The sequence below is a fragment of the Hesperophylax consimilis genome, chromosome 11 (assembly GCF_061612785.1).
Source record: "Hesperophylax consimilis isolate HC1 chromosome 11, BYU_Hcon_1.0, whole genome shotgun sequence".
Classification (NCBI taxonomy): domain Eukaryota; kingdom Metazoa; phylum Arthropoda; class Insecta; order Trichoptera; family Limnephilidae; genus Hesperophylax; species Hesperophylax consimilis.
In genome coordinates, this window is record NC_142846.1 from 5,565,588 (window position 1) to 5,586,912 (window position 21,325).

General features: G+C 35.5%; 1 non-coding gene across 1 annotated transcript; it reads right to left on the reverse strand.

Moving 5' to 3' along the window:
• Nucleotides 1–436: 436 nt before the first annotated feature.
• On the reverse strand, nt 437–509 carry TRNAA-AGC (transfer RNA alanine (anticodon AGC)). The gene has a single exon. It is a non-coding gene; the product is annotated as a tRNA-Ala (tRNA).
• Nucleotides 510–21,325: the final 20,816 nt, after the last annotated feature.

Below are 21,325 nucleotides of genomic sequence, written 5' to 3' on the forward strand. Positions count from 1 at the left end.
TACGAAAGACACTGAGGGAACAGAATATATTCACTGCACAGGCTTCTAGCCTGAGTTGATATCAATAACAGCACTGATAACAAAGAGATGTTCATCAAACAGGCTTCATCAATAAACTGCTTTGGCATTTACTTTTATTGTTTAAATGTCACACAAAAACGTGGGTACAGTCTGATAATGACAGGTACTTGTAGGTAAAATAGGATGATGATGATAATTTTAAAGGAAAATTAATAGTTGCGTCAACACTGTTCGAACTAAATGCAATCTACATAGTGTATTGTATATTGATATTCGTTTTTATTTTAATATGTGGCATATATTGACTTTTCTACACGTTCAGGTAGAATATTTTTAGTGGAATTACTTAATGAATATAACCTCAAATTTTAATATTTAAACATCGATGACATTATTAACGACAGAAAAAAGATTCAGTCGCATCAAGGAATTGGACCCAGGACCTCTTCCTTGCTGGGGAAGTGCTCTGACCACTGAGCTAACACGACCTTATCAATTTACATAATTTTTAACTGTATACATGAATTCGCAAGTTTAAAGAAACCTAACAATAAATAAAATCATTACAATTAACGTATTAACGCGCAGTACCTATTTTTTGTTCGGAGAGCAGATTAAGTTTTCATATTGTGTCATGGCAAAATAAACAGTTATAACAGAACCAAACAAGTTTTTAAACGGTACATAAGTTGTGAAAACTGCAAAATTGTAAATGATATCTGTAAACTAAAAACAAATATCAACTTACCTGCTGATTGTGAAAATGTGAGAATTTTAGTGAGAGAAAAAGTTCAATACATTTTGACGAATGTCCCTTCATACGTAAAAAAATAATGTTCTCGAATAGAGAGATATATGTATAATATAGATATTGAAGAAATAAATCGATAGAAGTGTATTGTGGACGTGTTCATGTGACAAAAGAAAGCTTGACAGCCTCCGTTGTCAAGAGGTAAGGCTCTCGACTAGTAAACGGGAGGTAGCGGGTTGAAATCCCGACGTGCGCAAATAAATATAATACAGTATCGTATCGCCTTGATGTAAGACCACCAATCATAATTGAAACGTTGCTTGAAATGGCTTTGGCGGTGTTTGGTGACCAGATCTGAATAGTAAGGTACTTTTCCAACATCTTCTGCCCCATTTCCTTCCTCTCCCTACCACATTCAGACTCACACAAGCATGTAAATGTATCGCATAAACTGTTTATCATTTCTACGTCATTTGAGTAAATGGCATCTTCGGTTCCCCTATCACCCAGCTGCTATTGAAAATGATGCGAAGCGGAGTAAATTAAAACGTTTTTATGACTGCCGTAATTAGAAAAAGATTTTGCCTTGCAGATTACAAAACCTAACATTCGCATCGCAGTTTTGCACACCAAATCGACGTGATTACAAAAAGTAAGGCGAACGTCAAAAGTAAATCCTAAGTCCTTCATTCAAAATATATTTTATCAGGAAAAATCTAAATGGATAAGTAGAAAATGAAAATTAAAAGTGTACGATCCTTGTGAAATAATATAATGAGCTGAACCATAAATTGAAAAAATTACTCCACTCCTCATATTTTTTTACTAAGAAATACAATATCGTACTAATTAATTCACAGCATTTTTCGTTTTATGTGAAAATAATTCATCGTTTTTGCACCCCCGAGGACATTTATTCATGAACATTCATTACTACAAATACGTATTCATAATTCACGTACTTCTGGGAAAATATTTTTTTTAAATTACAGAAATTATTTTTACGAATTAACAATGAGAAACGAAAAGACTGATAAATCATGGAATTTTTTAAATTTATTTTATTATCGTACAAATAAGACTCAAGACTAAGACCAGACTCTAAGGAGATTGCAACAGTCATGCTTTGATTTTTTTAATTTTGAAAAAGAAACACAGGATTCTACGCCGATCCACAATTGTATGTATTTTAATGTATTTAATAAAAAAGTGTACGTAATTTGTTCTGAGGTGATATTTAACTTACAATTTATTAATCGTAAGAACATTTGCTGATTTTTTCAAACATTTTTAATGTTTAAAGAAATTTTTGGATTTTATGGGAGGTGACCAAATAACGGTATTGCGTACCGAATAGATTGGTACTCGACGAATGGACTGTAATTTTTAATACGATTAAACGTGTTTATCACAAGGAAAAATAGGAGTGGGAAAGTAGGCCTTTATCTTGTGAATGTTGTTGCTTCAATTAGAAATTCTGATATTGGTCTTGAATGTTCTGTGGACACTATATTTAACAGGTGTTCATCTAGTATTGTTTTGCAATACAAACTGTTTTGTATCACAAATAGTGATTTTTTATAACAATTTTTTGATAATCTCGAGAATATACAATATTGATTTAATGTATGATGATTGGGGCTAAAAATGTATACTGTTTTCCTATGATTATTACAAAGGGGCGACAGATATACAACAACGATGAAAAAACATTAAAAAAACAAATGACCCTTGATTTGGACTTTTATTTTTAAAAATCTTCTTGCTTGCTTCTTTCTAAGGAAATGGAATAAAAACAGAGAACAGGGCAATTTAGGTAGGAACCGGATTGTTTTAATAACCATAAAAAAATTTCAGTATTAAACGAACGGTAACATACTCTAATTGACTACGAACTAATAAGACAAATAAAATCTTCATGAAAAGAAGAAAATAAAAGTATTTACTGTTTCTCAGAAAAAATTCTAATGTTTGTAATGTAATTTACGTGTTGAACAAATTCTAGTTTTTTATCAATTATAACTCCGAGATCTCCAATTTTCATTAATATCTCCAGTTGTATACGGTCTATCGCATAATTGAATAGTATTGGAGATTTGTTTATACAAATTTAAATGGAAAATGTGCCGTTTCGTATAAATTAAAAGTTGGCAGTTGTCTTAATATTATTTTAAATGGAATCGGTTAAATAGTGGAATATATTTCGTTCTTTGAAATTGCCTGGGAAAGTATTCCATCACCTTTAATCATATTTATGAGCGTAATAAAAGAAAAACAATACGATTGGGCATTTTCAGAATAAGAACAAGTCTGTCTTTTCAAAGAATGAAACAAGGTGCTGACGTGAGAAACAACAAACTTGCAAACTTCAAAAGTTGCAAATTACAGAAAACTTTCAAGAAACTATTTCTTTTTTCCCATGAGTTGTGTTTACAATGTCTTAACTTGTAGTTCCAGATATATTCCAGATAAAAACAGAAAACGACAATCAATAAAACAAAAGATACATTTTTGTATATGATACTTTGGTTTAGTTTTAGGCAACTATAACGGGACCATAAAACCGTGCCATTTTCCAATTGTGGCAAGGAAAAAAATATATTTGTATTCCTAGAAAGTCTATTTCAGATTGGGAGTAACAAAGAAATAAGTCCTCTTCGTAGAATGGGCATGCTACGTTGAGCCATATATCAGTGATAATATAAGAAAAATCGACATTTTTCTACTGGGGTAGAGATTTAAACATCTTACTAAAAATGCACAGAGTGTCTTAGACAAAATTAACAGTTGGCTCCAATCAAATATCCTAACAATGAATGTTAAAAAAACAGGATACATGATTTTAAGCTCAACTCGTAAAATAATTCCTCCTCATGTACCCTTAAAAATTGAATATAACAACCTGCAAATCCTGATACAGGAGAAATATCTTGGGCTGTGCATTGATAAACACCTAACTTTTAAACAGCATATTCAAGATATTAAAGATAAAATCACCCCCTTAACTAGCGTATTTAGCCGGATATCATATCTGTTACCAAATAAAATTTAAAAAAGTCTATATTATAGCCTCGTACACTCACATATAAACTACGGAATTGAAATCTGGGAAAATGCACGTGAAGCATATATAAGTGAACTACAGGTAACACAAAACAAAGTAATCAAAAAGCTATTCCATTTCAAACCTAGAACATCAACAAAACAAATATATATGGAAACAAAACTATTCAAAATAAGAAAATTATATAAATATAATACATGTCTCCTTAATTACAAAATAAATAATAATTTCATACATACAAATACAGAACTCACTAAAACGTCCCAAGTATTTACACACTTTACACGGCAACACGATAAAATACATTTAAAAACCATACATACTCATTATGGCAAGCAATCCATTAGTTACGAGGGGAGCAACATATATAATTGTCTCCCAGACGAAATAAAAAATGAGAAAAGTGTAGGTACATTTAAAAAAAATTGTTCAGTTTTATGCTCAATCAACAAAACAATGAAAGTTTATAATATCATTATGTAATAATATATGTATGTGTAATGTATTCGTTATTTCTAGTTAAATAAGTGAAAATGTAATTTTCTTTTTATCTAAAACAAAAACAATAAAATAAAAAAAACAGACTAACTAACTTACCAACCATAACTATTATAACTAAATAAACTATATGCTTGGTGTTCAGAAAATGATTTGCAACTAAATATTAGTAAATGCCAGATTATTAGTTTTTACAAAGGTAAAAAATCCTCTTATTTTTTCTTATTTAATTAATGGCGCTAATTTTCTTCGAGTTTCACAGATTTTAGATCTCGGTGTCTTATTCCACGAAAGTCTGCAGTTTAACTTACACATCGATGAAACTACAACCAGTGCAATGAGAATGCTCGGTTTTATTTTGAGAAAGGGGGCAAAGTTTAAAAATGTTTTAACTTTAAAACATCTGTATTGCTCATCAGTACGAAGTAAATTAGAATATAATTCCACAGTATGGTCACCGTTCTACAAAGTCAATTCTCAAGCCTTAGAAAAGGTACAAAATAAATGTCTTCGGTACATCAATTTTAAAATGAATATTTCCATCGAATTATAATAACTTACGCACCGAAACCAGACTTCTCAAACTATTGGATAGAAGAGTTCTAACTGATATATTATTTTTATTCAAAATTATCATATCTCTAATTGACAGCCCTGAGTTATTGGAATTAATTTATACGAATGTACCTGCCAGACGAACTCGGAGCAAAGACACTTTTAAATGTAACAATAACCTCAATACTAACTACTCTATGTATTCGCTAATTCCAAGAATTCATCACCTTGCAAACAAATACTGTGAACTTATTGATATTTGATTTTGTGAGTTTCAAAAGGCAACTAATTTCAGACCTATTTGCTAGTTATTAACTTGTATTATTTATTAGTTTTTTATTTATTTAAAAGCCTTGTCTCTATACCTTCCAACGTTTAACTAAAAATACTCCTTAGTTTACTTGTTATTTATTTTTTTGGACACATATTAATGACTGTATGCATGTACGGTCATATTTGATACGTATATTATAATTTGATTTACGTTACCATTTCAAGTACTATCATTAAAATTCAATATTAATTACGGCGTTGGTATTTTGCCATTACTTATTAGTTTTTTTTTCCATAGATACAACAGACATTATTTTTCATGTAACAAATGTAACAAGCAGTAATTGTTGAATGAAACACTAGTATATATTGAATAATTTCGCGGGTAAGAGATAAGCCGCCATAGCTCAGTGGTCAGAGCTGTCGACCGGAAATCGAAGGGACACGGGTTCGAGTCCCGTTGGCGTCATGTATCTTTTATCACGAGATTTCTCAATGTGGATGAGTGTTTCAGGCGAATAATTATTGCTTGTAAAAATAATTATTTTTCATCTTTTTTTAAACATTTGTTTTACAATACATATCAGTATATTATATATGTTTATTTTCTATTTACCTGACGATTAAATTATTTGTCTGTTTTCAGTCTTACTGGTTTTGCAACAAACATGCACAATTAAATGCATATATGAATGTACAATGTACATACTTACTTTATACTGGAAACTTTTCTTTATTTACAATATTATTTTATTTGGATTTTATGTTAATCTTAGTATAAGCATTTGATTTTTATCTTTTTTTGTATTTAGTTATGCTATTATTCATATATTATGTTACACTAACATACAGAAACTGTCAATTTAATCTGTAAAAGCCAGATAGGGCGTTAATTTTTATTTATTTATTTATTTAACGCCCAGAGGGCTTTTACATGGTTGGTAGTATAATTTTAATTTGACAAATACTTTCAAACATAAAAAATAAGAATAAAATTACATTTGATAAAAGCTATGTAACAAGTTATACAAACACAAAAAACAAAAACAGAAAATTACAGCTATTTGTTGGTTTACATGATGTGTTTAGGAGTATTGTTGAAATAAATGTTTTAAATGATCCACAAAACTTGCCAAGTTGGTATTGAATATGTCAACATCACCCAAGTAATGATTTCCCATGGTGTGAAGTCGTTGTATCGGAGAGTGGGCAATGTAGTTACGCTTATGTGTGCTGCTGTAGAATATTGTATTTTGTCGTGTTGTTATTGTGGGTGTATGTATGTTTATAAGTTGCAGGAGTTCACAACAGTCGAATTTAGAGTTAAGTATTTTGAATAAGAACGTTAAATCGTTTATTTTACGTCTATCTTCTAATGTATGTATTTTTAGAGTATTTAATAAGAAATTGTATTTTAAGTCTTCGACAGGGATATTCAATTTAAAATTTATAAAACGTAGAAAATTTTTTTGTATTCGCTCAATGTTGTTAATGTGAATTGTATAAGATGGAGACCAAACTACTGAGTTATATTCAATTAGACTTCTTACTAGAGATACGTATAATAGTTTAATGGCTTGCAAAGAATTAAAGTTTTTAGTTGTTCTTAATACGAAGCCTAGTGTTTTCATACCTTTGTTCACAATTTGATGGATATGATTGGTGAAACTTAGTTTTTCGTCCAAAATAATTCCAAGATCTCTCATTTCCGTGACTCTTTCTAAAGCTATGTTATTGATGGAATATTCGAATAAAACAGGATTTTTGTTTCTGAAGAAAGTCAAGGTTTTGCACTTTACTACATTTAAAAATAAATTATTTTGAGCGCACCAATCTCTAAACTTACTAATATTTGACTGTAGTATATGGCAATGATTTATATCAGTTATTTTCTTGTATAGTTTGACGTCATCTGCAAAGAGCAATACCTCGACATCGTTGAAGCAATTGGTTATATCATTGATGAAAATGAGGAACAAAACCGGGCCAAGGTGACTACCTTGCGGTAGGCCACTGGTAGCCCGGAAAGCTTTCGACATCCAAGATTTTATTTTAACGAACAGTTTACGATTTGACAAATAGCTACTAAACCATTTTAGCATGTTATCCCTTATTCCTAGAGCAAATAGTTTTTGGATTAGTAGTTTATGGGATACTTTGTCGAATGCCTTCGAAAAGTCTGTATATATACAGTCGACTTGTTTATTTTCTGCAAATGATTGTATAATGAAGTTTTGAAATACCGTTAAGTTAGTTGCGGTGGATCTTCATTTGATAAAACCGTGCTGTTTTTGATTAATTAATTTTATTAATTTGGGATAGATTTCATCAAGGACCAATGATTCAAAAAACTTTGGCAGTACTGACTGTATACAAATGGGGCGATAATTAGCTTTGTCAGTATCGTCTCCTTTTTTGTAGATCGGTGTAATGAAGCTAGATTTCCAGCGGTCTGGAAAATGTCCAAGGGACAAGAGACGGTTAAATAGTAATGTAAGTGGTTTAGATAATGTATTAAAGCATGTTTTGAGGAATATTGGTGGAATGTTGTCTGGGCCAGCGGATTTGTCAGTGTCTAAGGAAAGTAATTTTTGTTCGCAACACTTTTGTGTGATTTGGCAGTTTGTTAAGTTTGTGGTCATATTAAATTTGTATTCGGGTATTTTATCATCTGGAGTGTCTTCATCATATACATTTTTGAAGAAGTCCGAAAAAAGGTTTACAATATCCTGTGTATTGTTTGCACTGATTCCATTCATATGCATTATTGGCGGGTAGTCTGTGTTTTCATTGTTCATTTTTTTAAGAAATTTCCAAAGGTTTTTGGATTTAAAGACAGTGTCCTCGACAGAGGTTATGTACATTTTGTAACATTGTTTGGAAAGATCTTTACATTTTTTCCTAGTTTCGCTAAAGATTATATAATCATTTATGGATTTACTTTGTTTGAATTTTTTGTGTTGACTCTTTTTTTGCTGAAGAGAGGCTGTAAGCTCTGATGAAAACCAAACCAGGTAGGTATAGCTTCTTGGTGTGTAAAAAAGTACATAGGATTCAATAGTATTAGAAAAATATAAATAAAGTTTATCTTATGATTCATCAACGCTTTCATCGGATAAAAAAAACCAGTCTGTATTTGAGAAATGGGAGTTAATTGAGTCAAAGTCGGCTCGTTTAAAGTTTAGGACGCTTTGTGAAGGTTTCCTTTCATTATCACATGTCATATTTAATTTAATGTATAGGGGAGGATGATGATTATCTATAGGTAGAAGTGGATCATTTGAGAGTTCAACAGACATTTTAGGATAGTTTGATAAAGCTAAGTCTAATAAGCGATTGTTACTGTTATATATAAAATTATGTTGATGAAAGTTTAGAAAGTTTACCATGTCCAAAATTTCACGTGCACGATCGTTTTCACTTTCGTTTATGATGAGACCACAGTTATTTGCTTTCCATATTAAGTTTGGTAAGTTATAATCCCCAAGAATAACAATTTTCGAGTGAGGATATTTTGATGAAATTGTTTCGATGTCTTGACAGTGGTTTCTATATGACTGAGGGTCAGAAAGTGGTGGTAGATAGGCCGATCCAAATATAATTTTCTCGAGAGGAGTCGTTATTTGCACAAAAATATGTTTGATGTTATTGTGTTTCGTGGTTAATTTTCTTGCTGACGACTTCTGTTTTATTGCAATTAAAACTCCTCCACCTCTTGACTTGGAACTTGATCTGACGTTTCTGTCGCAACGAAATACTTTGTAGTTAGTAAGACCGAGTTCAGTCGATTTGATTTCCGAGTTTAGCCAGGTTTCCGTAAGTATAATGATGTCATGATGATGAGAAGGTAGAGCTGCTTGTAGGTCATCGAGTTTTGATCGCAGTCCGCGGATGTTTTGATAATAGATTTTTATGGTTCTGGTTCGGTTAGGTGAGATTTCTTGAATATTTTTGTAACTTCCTAGTTTTTTGGTCGATTCGGCACGATTCGGGGGGTGGAGTTAATGTATTTTATGGTGACATCTTCACCATTTTCTTTCCTTTTTTCCAGCTGAACCCTCAGATCGCTCAGAAATTTTTGTTGCGCCGGTGTTGAGTCGGGGTAAATTCTGACATTGTTCTTGAGAAGACTTCGTTTGCTTAGAATATTTCTGGATTGTGTTGAATTTTGTAGTTCTATTTTTATTGGTCTAGGCTTGTCATTTAATAATTTTCCAACCCTATAAAATTTAGAAATATTTTCATTTGCTGAATTGTCGATTACACCGATTATACTGGTGACAGCTGCCTGGTCATCCGAGATCCTGCCAGCTTCTGTCGCTTTAATGCTTTCGGGCACATTGCAAATAATAATATTTTTAGATCGCACTTGTTGTTCATTCATTTCCAAAATTGCCTCGCACATATTAAAGTTGTTTTGCGAAGGATTTGCTCTAATATCCTTGTATGCACGCAGTTCACCTTCTAAATTAGCAGTTTTGGATGCTACAGCTGAAGACATGGTATTTATGGCACTTAAAATTTCACATGCAATTGGGGAAATTTTAGAGATTTGATCCTTGTTAAATTTGTTGGCCGGGTCAAAAAGTACTTTATTTAAGGCATTGACAGCTATTTCTGCTTTGGAGATGAAATTTTGCACATCCATTGTGAAACGTTTAAAAATTCACTAATGTTTATAAATTCACTATTAATGAATAATAAAAAAATAAATAACGCCGTTTCCCCGCAGGGGTTGACAGAGACGACGGACCGCCAAACAACTCGGTCTTAGCACACATTCTTTGCCACATTCACATTCATACATCGTCTCATACATACTCTACTATTATTCTGACTCTTGACATGGTCCAACTATAGTATTTGACTACCATTCACATTTGCGTCATATATTCTCCTTACACTCCTTTCTTCGCTCATTTGTTCTACAAGTCCAAACCATCTAAGTGTCCTGTTCTTAATCTCTTTATGGTAAACTATATAACATGTTGTCTTATAATATTGTATTATGTTTATGGTAAACTATATAACATGTTGACTTACAATATTGCACAAAAATATTCCTATAATAAATTAAAATAAACGGGAAAATGCCCAAGATATATTTAAGTGATATATTTTAAATGCAATGAAACCTTCTAATATACTGATTTGAAAAACCCATTTGGCATCCGTTTCAATCGTTTTCTGTATAATAATTTATGCCTAAATTGCTCAAATCGCAGTTATTCCGCCAAAAGGGGTGTAATTATCACAATCTGTATTTGGAGACTAGTAAAAGAAAATCGTATTTTGAACAAAAAATGTCTTTTTTATCCGTTAGTTTTGCAAAATAAAATTGAAATATAAAATAAGCTTTTCAGTAACCTTTGATTGACGAGTCTCAAAACGGGTTCGTTGGAAATAATTGGATGCAGCAGAAGATACAATATTAGCTAATAATGTATTATTTTGAACTGCTCTCATTTCGATTTCCACTTAATTATTCGAGTGACGTTAAAATATTATTAGCAGAGAAAAACATTCCTTTAAAAAAAATACGTTTTGTGGCATACAAATTATTTATCTCAAGCAATTTACATTACTCATATTTTTAATTATCGCTTAAGAAAAAAAAAATAATGGAATTGGTGTTTATGTTTTCGTTAAAAGCATTAATAAAATAAATTTATTTAAATATGTAATTTCGCAATGAGAGATAAATAATATTTCACTGAGGAAAATTGCTAATGGGTTTAAAATGGGAATCAATATTTTTAATACATAGGTATCCATTGCAAAAGTGTTAAATACCTAGGTTAAAAAGATTTTAAATGAAGACATTTGTGTTCTTCTAACTAATTAAGTGTAAGGAAAGTGAAAAATTTACCATAGTAATAATTTCAGAAAGCATTACCTCAATAGGAAACTTGATTGAAGGATATTATGGCATAAAAATATATTTATTCGTGTTGTTAAATAAACGCTGATTCTGAATATTTGAGTTGTATTATTTATTGTCATTCAAAAACAAACAAAACCGTGAAACGCTCAAACGTCGTTAAAAAAAATCGGCGGTTCTAACAGCTCTTAAACCGCTACCTCATGGGTTGGCCGGGCACGTGCAAGAATGTGGACAAGTTTGTACTAAGTTGCGGAGTGTATTTTCGCACACGGATCACTACTGCGGTTTACAAAAGAATTCATCTTCATACTGACCCGTGTGGGATTAACCTACAAAACCGAGGTAAATATTTTACCGTTACCAATACCGATTTTGGGGGCTTTGAAAATGCAAACTTTGAAAAATATTTTATCCATGAAATAGAAATTTGTAAAAAAAAATAATACTGCTATGTTGGAATAGTAAACATTCATTATAGAAAATAAATGTTCAATATGCCCATAATTTCAATTAAATATAAGACATGTATTAGTAATACTTATGTTATTAAATAATTTCCATGGCCACTTAACACCTGTGGAGATTAATCTAATTTTTTGTATTTTATTTTTTCTTCAGTTTGTAGTATTATATGATTTGAATTATTATATTCTTTCCTAATATAAGCTATGCATGTGTTTAGAAAAGAAGTGGTCGTTAATATAAGAAAAAATAAACTGTGCTTGCATGACACTACTTAAAACTAAACTAAAATAAAAAAAAATCAATGTTTAAACTAAGGAAGGATAAGATAAGATTTGAGATTTTCACACTATTATAAAGATTTATTTTTGGGGTTTTATGCCGTGTAACGCTTATAGTTTGCACTTATAGATTAAAGATTATACACCTTCTGATGATGGACACTGTAATGCTTTCCGAAACGTAGGCTTGATAAGGAGGTGGTGTAACACGGAATAATAACCCAAAAATAAATCACTATAGTAAGAAAAGTTTAGTATACACGATGTTGAAATTTCTTAAAATCAAAACATTCAACCCCGCAATATATTATTAAAATCAGATACTTTGTATTTTTAAATATTTTCATATGGTAACCCCTTGGGGGCGTTGACCATTATCGGGGAGGCGGAGCGAAGGGGTCCTCAGTCCAGCAGAAGAGAGACCAGCTCTCTTTGGTTTTAGTTCTTGTAACGAGAGGGTGTTACGCTCTCCGCTTTGAATTCGAGACTTGCTTTGCTACACAGTGTGTTGAAAGTGTTTGTCAATTAATAACTAGTATATTTTGATTCATTTTTTCTACTGCCTGCCCCCTGGACGTCTACAAAACTACCTGCGGTATCGTTCCATGCTTTATTCTATTAATTTCTGTATCTCCTTTCTTCCCAGTAATTTAACATCATTTTTTCATTTTTTTAACCGTCCACAAAGAGATTTAAGCTTTTCCTACGCGTAGATTCAAAATGCTGTAATATAGGTCATCATGAAGGCATTTACCAGCACCACAATAATAGTGTTTTATTTCAAAGAAGCCCTTTTATTCTCTCCACTTCTAGAAGGCGTATGTTCTCTCTTAATACCAACGAACTGAAAACACGGAACCCTGCTTGAGCTAGCCAGGTATTCTTGAAGATATAATACATTTCCATACGCGGTTCGATTCCGTGGAAACCCGTTATCTAACACTGGCGCCCAACGTGGGGCTCCGCACCGACCCAGCCAAGGTAGAAGCGATAGAGAATTTTCCCCGTCCTGTAAATTCCAAGCAAATAAAATCATTCATTGGGTTGGCTGGATATTACCGGCGCTTCATAAAAGGTTTCTCTGACATAGCCGAACCACTGACTAAACTCACCGGTTGTAGAAAAGGCATAAGCAACTTTAAGTGGTCCGATAAAGCCGAGCGGGCCTTTGTTACTCTCAAAGCCGCCTTAGTATCAGCACCGGTGCTAAACTGTCCGGATTTCAATCTCGGTTTCTGTGTACATACAGACGCTTCAAATGTAGGCATTGGGGGAGTGATTACGTAAAAATTTTCGGAAAGGCGAGCACCCCGTTGCATATTTTTCCCGTTGCTTAAATAAAAATGAACGAAACTATGGTGTCACGGAAAAAGAACTTTTGGCGGTACTGGAGTCGGTACGTTATTTCCGCGGATATATAGAAGGCGGAAAATTTACTATAGATAATAACGGACCACTCGAGCTTAAAATGGTTACACTCTCTAGATAACTCTTCTGGGAGACTGGCCCGTTGGGCCACACGTCTTTTGCAATACTCTTTCGATATTTGTTGTTTGTTTTTGGGGTGTTATGCCGTGTTGCGCTAACTCCTTCTTTAGCCGACGTTTCGGACAGCGTTGCAGTGTCCATCATCAGGGCAGATCCGGTAGATCCGAAGATGTGTAAATTTTGGTTGTCGAGTTTGTGCTTATTTATTTGTGGCCTGGGCCCGTTCAAGTGCGAAATGCCAACGGAAGTGGCGACATCTTGTGGCGAATTCCGAAAGCACAGTATTTATGATAGCCTGGGGCCCATCCAAGTGCGAAATGCCAACGGAAGTGGCGCCATCTTGTGGCGAATTTTAGACATGTTATTTGCGTTTAGCTTTGGTGTAGCCGTCAATTACCGGATACCAAGAGCTGTTGAGCTTAGCTCCGTCGTCTCTATTGATATTAAATGGATTTTTGTAGATTTCAATTGCCTCCATAATCAGGCGTGATCTATAAGTTTTGGGTCTTCCCAGGACCTCGGGAGCAAATCCAAAGTAATGGCCGGTTTCAATTAAGTGTTCGGCGATTGCCGATTTATCAGGGTGGCCAAGTTTACAAGCACGAAAATGTTCTGCTATCCTTTTGGAAATCGTCCGCTCTGTCTGGCCTATATAAACCTTGTCACAACCAGAGCAGCTGAGTTTGTACACTCCATCTGCTTCCAGAGGAAACTTAGTCTTTGCAGACCTCAGTAGGTCTTGGATTTTGGTGGTGGTTCCGAAGACAGTTTTGATGTTTTCTTTTCTCAACAGCCTGGCAATTCTGTCTGTCACATTGTGAACGAAAGGCAGGAAAACACAGCCTTTTGAGTCTTGTTCAACTCTGTCTTCGTTTGTTGTAGATTTGGCTCTTAAAATTTGCCTAGTCTGACTTGCCGGGTAACCGTTGCGCTCCAGTGCATCGGTCAGTTTTATAAGTTCTGCTCCAAGTTTTTCTACCGGATCTGCCCCGATGATGGACACTGCAACGCTGTCCGAAACGTCGGCTAAAGAAGGAGTTAGCGCAACACGGCATAACACCCCAAAAACAAATAACAAAAATGCTTTTGGCCGTGAGAATCTAAAAACTTACCTGACTAACCTCTATGGGGAGAAAGTTCACACGATGGTACGCCGTTTGGAGAATCTGAGGAAGCGTAGGAACCATTTATTGGGCAGCCTGGCTTTCCTCAAGAGATGCAAGGAGGAATCGGTCGTACCAGTACACATCCGTATTAAAAGACATATCGCATCCCGGAAAGCCGAGAGGGTGTTTCAAAGAGCAGAAGCAGCGCTACTAAGGGAAAGAATCCATAATGTGCGCAGCGAACTGGATGGAACATCTTGGGACCTTTTTAATTTACACTTGCATCTGAGTACAATCCTAATCGAAGAAGATTGGAATAAAATTGACAATATAACTTACCAACAAGCACTAAGGTGTAAGCAGTCAACAGATGCGAGACAGAAACATAAGTTTGAGAGGCTCAACCAAGCCAAAAAAGGAGATCGAAAACAACTTGATCAAAATAAAGTAGTTATCAACATTTCGACCCTTGTGCTGAGCCCAGATGCAACTTCAGTGCTTGCTAAGGGCATGAACTATGCAGTTGCCCCCAAAAAGATACCTGTGGAATCTATCGTATGTGGTGTGGAGACAGCACTACATACAATGATGAAAGTCCACAAAATGTCAGAATCGCAAGCAGAGAACATACGACAAGAAACTAGCCATATTTTGAAAAGGGCTGAAATACCCCGCCCAAACATCACAAAAGGAGAGTTTGCGGCCCTAAAAGAATTGCGCGCCAATGAGGAAATCTTGGTTCTGCCAGCCGACAAAGGAAATGCCACTGTCGTGATTAATACGGTAGACTACATAAAGAAGATGGAAGACCTCTTGTGCGATTCCGGCACCTACAAGAAGATCAAAAACAATCCTACTAACAAGATTGACTTAAAGACAAGGGAACTAGTCAAAGCATCTAGCATCAGAAAAGAGGATTGGTCTAAGCTTTTTGTAAAGGCCTCTAGAACTCCTGCCCTGTACGGTCTCCCAAAAATACACAAAAAGGGAATCCCAATGAGACCGATTGTCAGCGCTATTGGTGCACCTACATACAAACTGTCCCAACACCTCTCGAGATTACTGCAGATGCAAACTGGAAAAACCGAATCGTTTATTAAGGATTCAACAGATCTGATCAGTAAGCTTAAGCAGGTTAAGACTGAGGAAGGAGATATTTTGGTCAGCTTTGACGTCGTGTCTTTTTTCACAAATGTGCCTCTAGAAGACTCAATGACAATGCTCAGTGAGATATATGAGGAAGACATCTGCAAACTTTTTGAACACTGCCTCAAAACGGGATACTTTGCGTTTCAGGGTGAACTTTTTGAGCAAGTGGAGGGAGTTGCAATGGGCAGTCCGTTATCGCCAGTAATAGCCAACTTCTTTATGGAGAAGTTTGAGGAAGCGGCACTTGATACAGCTTCAGCTGTCCCTAAAGTATGGTGGCGCTACGTCGACGATGTCTTCGCCATTTGGCCTCATGGAACGGAGAAACTTAACGAATTCCTGGACCATCTTAATTCTCTCCACAGCAAAATTAAGTTCACAATGGAGCTGGAAAACCAAGATAAAATCCTGCCTTTTCTACATGTGGAGGTGATGCGAAAACACGATGGTAGCCTAGGACATACCGTATATAGGAAACCAACTCATACGAATCGATACTTACACGCTGATTCGCACCACCACCCAGCGCAGAAGAGAGGACTTATCCATACGTTGGTGACCCGAGCGACCAGAATATGTGAAGAAACAAAACTTGGAGCAGAACTTATAAAACTGACCGATGCACTGGAGCGCAACGGTTACCCGGCAAGTCAGACTAGGCAAATTTTAAGAGCCAAATCTACAACAAACGAAGACAGAGTTGAACAAGACTCAAAAGGCTGTGCTTTCCTGCCTTTCGTTCACAATGTGACAGACAGAATCGCCAGGCTGTTGAGAAAAGAAAACATCAAAACTGTCTTCGGAACCACCACCAAAATCCAAGACCTACTGAGGTCTGCAAAGACTAAGTTTCCTCTGGAAGCAGATGGAGTGTACAAACTCAGCTGCTCTGGTTGTGACAAGGTTTATATAGGCCAGACAGAGCGGACGATTTCCAAAAGGATAGCAGAACATTTTCGTGCTTGTAAACTTGGCCACCCTGATAAATCGGCAATCGCCGAACACTTAATTGAAACCGGCCATTACTTTGGATTTGCTCCTGAGGTCCTGGGAAGACCCAAAACTTATAGATCACGCCTGATTATGGAGGCAATTGAAATCTACAAAAATCCATTTAATATCAATAGAGACGACGGAGCTAAGCTCAACAGCTCTTGGTATCCGGTAATTGACGGCTACACCAAAGCTAAACGCAAATAACATGTCTAAAATTCGCCACAAGATGGCGCCACTTCCGTTGGCATTTCGCACTTGGATGGGCCCCAGGCTATCATAAATACTGTGCTTTCGGAATTCGCCACAAGATGTCGCCACTTCCGTTGGCATTTCGCACTTGAACGGGCCCAGGCCACAAATAAATAAGCATAAACTCGACAACCAAAATTTACACATCTTCGGATCTACCGGATCTGCCCTGATGATGGACACTGCAACGCTGTCCGAAACGTCGGCTAAAGAAGGAGTTAGCGCAACACGGCATAACACCCCAAAAACAAACAACAAAAATGCTTTTGGCCGTGAGAATCTAAAAACTTACCTCTTTCGATATTGTTCACCGACGAGGAGCACTTAACGTGGTACCGGACGTTCTTTCCCGCGTAGAACACGGAAAAATATCAGCTGTCAGCACGCCACCGGCTACCACCGATACCTGGTACCTAAGCACTTATAACAACTGCCTAGAATCCCCGCAGAAATACGCGAACTACATTATCCGCGAAGGGCAGCTATTTTGACACTGCCCTGCCGCGCTCTCTGTACGGGAGGATTATTCGTGGAAACTCGTTGTACCATCCGAACAGCGGCAAGCTCTAATAGTAGAAAATCACAATTCTGATAAAGCTATTCACCCCGGAATATATCGCACTTATAAAAGGCTTAGCCTAAGACACTTTTGGCCGGGACTGTATCGCCAGGTGAGCGAATACATATCGAAGTGCGGGATATGCAAAGCATACAAGCATAGCACGTCCGCCCCTCTGGGACATATGAGCACCCAGAAACGTGTGGAGAGACCTCTACAGGTGTTATCCATGGATCTGATAGGCCCTTTTCCGAAAAGTTTCGCCAGGAATATGCATATTCTTAGTGTCGTAGATACGTTCACCAAATTTTGTTGGATATTTCCGTTAAAAATCGCCAAGGCCACAGCTATAATCAAACTTTTAGAAACACTTATTTTTTTACTGCATGGTGTGCCTCGTACCGTGATATTAGATAACGGGAAAGTATTTATTTCACGAATATTTAATAACTTTTTGAGTAGTTACGGAGTGCCCGACATATTTTACAACAGCTATTATACCCCGATGAATAACGTTGTGGAACGGTATAACCAAACGATTGGCACGGCCCTGGCCATAGTGGTAGAGAAAAATCAACGGACATGGTGTAAACAACATCTGCATAAAATTTAGGCGGCTTTAAATAATTCCGTAAATCTAACCACTGGATACACGCCGTTTTTCTTGGATCACGGCTATGAGCAGGTACCCCTTGGTGGCCTTCATAAAACTCCATTCCCCAGAACCACGCTAACAACGAACGAATACGCCGACCGGCTAGAAGAACTATCCGCCGTTTACGGCGATGTCGGTGACGCTTTGTTCCTGGCGTATCAAAAGAGCTCCGAAAGATACAATCTTAGAAAAAAAGGCGTGACGTATTCCGTCGGTGATACGGTTTGGAGGAAAAATTTCGCTCAGTCAAATTCCGCTGCTTACTTTTCTACCAAACTCGCCCCGCGCTTTATGAAGACTAAGGTGATTAAAAAGGTTTCCGACGTCATATATGTGTTGGCAGATGAGTCAGGAAAAATCTTGGGTATATACCATGTAAAAGATATGGTTAAATTAGGTAGCTCCACGGAGAACCAGACCGATTCTCCTTTACCCTAACTGTGACCCCTTAGGAATTTAAAAACAACAATTGGCAACCTACCCCAATTGGATTCTTGGAAAAATCTGTTTGAAATCTGGTTAATGCGATGAATATTGGAAAGCCAGTTTTGTTGACTGCCCGGATGGGAAAATATTCTATTTTAAAGGGAAAATATTCTATTTTAAAATTCGCAAGGAAAGATAAATAAGGTACAAGTACTCATTGAACATGCACATCTACACAATACACGGCACTGTCTTCGAGGGGGGCCCTTTGAAGGCAGTGTATACAGACTCCAACATCACAGTCACTCCGGAGTAATTAACCGGAGGCGGCTAAATACACGACACTATCTTTAAATATTCCTACACACAGTACGACATTCACATTGTGTCTGATTCGTACCCAGTTCCTACTTGCTATTAATTTGGTGCAAACTTCACCAACTTTATTTAAAATCTGAAAACATTATAAAATAATTATTTGTGACTTCGATCCTAGGGTTGCTTGTTAGCCATAAACAAGATGGCGCCCATATCGGTATATATATTATTATATAATAAATTCTAACCCATTATAATCTATTGTATACGAAAACTTCAAAGCGCAATGACTTGCGACAGAATATTATTAATTTGTTTTCTTGTTCTTGTGTTGTTCATTTTGGGAGTTTTTTGTATGGATGCAATGATTTTCCACACAAATAAATAAGGTCCACAGCACTAAGTATTTGAAAGATACGTCTCGTATTATACCTATGTCAGCAATTCTTACAAGATTTCTGGCGATATGTAGGTCACTAAAGGAGGACGATTTTGATTTTACTCATATGTTGCGCTATTCATTAACAGTTATCTGGACCATTAAAAGGTAGATACTGATTAAAGAAGCTTTGGTTATTTTGTTTATTTCTTTTCAGCTATTCTTCAAACAGCTATCTGGACCATTAAAAGGTAGATATGCTGATTAAAAAAAAAAAAAAAAAACCCACTAAAAGGAAGACGCCGATTGCGCCGAAACAAATCCGTACCATTAAAAGGTGGATATTGATTCTCGTGTGTGTTTTTCAATGTATATTGTTAATTTTGTTTTATTTCTTTTCAGCAATGACCATACGGAAGCATATCCGAACCATTAAAAGGTGGATACTGATTCTCGTGTGTGTTTTTCAGCATACATTTATTATTTAGTGCAAATTAACGATTTTAGTATGTTTTTCGCCTTATGTATAAAACATAAACATATGTGTGTGCGTCACGATATACAATGGGAAGTTCTGCCTATATACTGCTCCCCTGTGCAAATATATTTACTATTCAATATTAGTTTCTCACTCCTTATGTGAACACGATTTTTTATTTGATTTTTTTTTGTTCATTGCCCACTGCTTATTCGCATTTTTTAATATTTTTTTATGCTTCGTTTTCATGTAAACGCTTCTCCTTGAATCGTTCCCACCGAGGATCGAGACATCTACGCCATGACGAACCAGTTGACGCTACTGCTTGCGCCCTTTGCAGAGAGAGCCTATGCCATCACTTGCTGCTGTTGCTCTTACGATTGATACCATCACTTGCTGCTGTTGCTCTTACGATTATGTGCACCGTATTACCAAAAAAAAATGTTTATTTATAAATAATAATCTGAAATAATAATATGTAGCTTTTGGGCGTAGGTTTTTAATGCTGAATCTCTATGTGGATGTCTTCTTTTTTAGCTTTTGTCAAAGGGGTTTTGAGCGATTTAGAGTCAAAATCTTTCATTCCCACGGCAGTTTTTTCGTTGTGTTTTCGGGGAAGTGTTATGAAATGAACTTTCTTTAAATTAAAACATTCAACCCCGCAATATATTATTAAAATCAGGTACTTTGTATTTTTAAATATTTTCATATGGTAACCCCTTGGGAGCGTTGACCATTATCGGGGAGGCGGAGCGAAGGGGTCCTCAGTCCAGCAGAAGAGAGACCAGCTCTCTTTGGTTTTAGCTCTTGTAACGAGAGGGTGTTACGCTCTCCGCTTTGAATTCGAGACTTGCTTTGCTACACAGTGTGTTGAAAGTGTTTGTCAATTAATTACTAGTATATTTCAATTCATTTTTTCTACTGCCTGCCCCCTGGACGTCTACAAAACTACCTTCGGTATCGTTCCATGCTTTATTCTATTAATTTCTGTATCTCCTTTCTTCCCAGTAATTTAACATCATTTTTTCATTCTTTTAACCGTCCACAAAGAGATTTAAGCTTTTCCTACGCGTAGATTTAAAATGCTGTAATATAGGTCTTCATGAAGGCATTTACCAGCACCACAATAATAGTGTTTTATTTCATAGAAGCCCTTTTATTCTCTCCACTTCTAGAAGGCGTATGTTCTCTTTTAATACCAACGAACTGAAAACACGGAACCCTGCTTGAGATAATAATAATAATAATAATAAAAACGTTTATTTGACAATAATTTTTTACATGTTTGCATATAGTTTGTACACATACATTTAGATGATTATATTGCCAAAAGGGCAACTGCTCAGCTGTACATTCCGGATTTCTCCGGGAATGTAGCTGGTTTTCAGCAGTGCCTTTAATATAATGTGTTATAAATCGATAAATACAAATTTCTTTAAAATAAAATAAAATATAAATTCAGGATTAAATTTACATAAAATACATAGATAAAATAAAAAAAATAATAATCACAAGTAGGTGTCCCTTTCATTTTAAATTCGATCAATTATGATGTTGTGCGGTTGACTGTGCTGTCAGCAACCATTCGCTGCAGAGCTTCTTAAAGCACTGCAACGATGTTGTTGTTCGAATAGGCAGTGGTATTTTATTCCAAAGTTTTGACGATGAGTAGCTAAAACTACCCTCAAAAACAGCAGTTTTATGTTTGGGGAGAACAAGTAAATGGTCTCTTT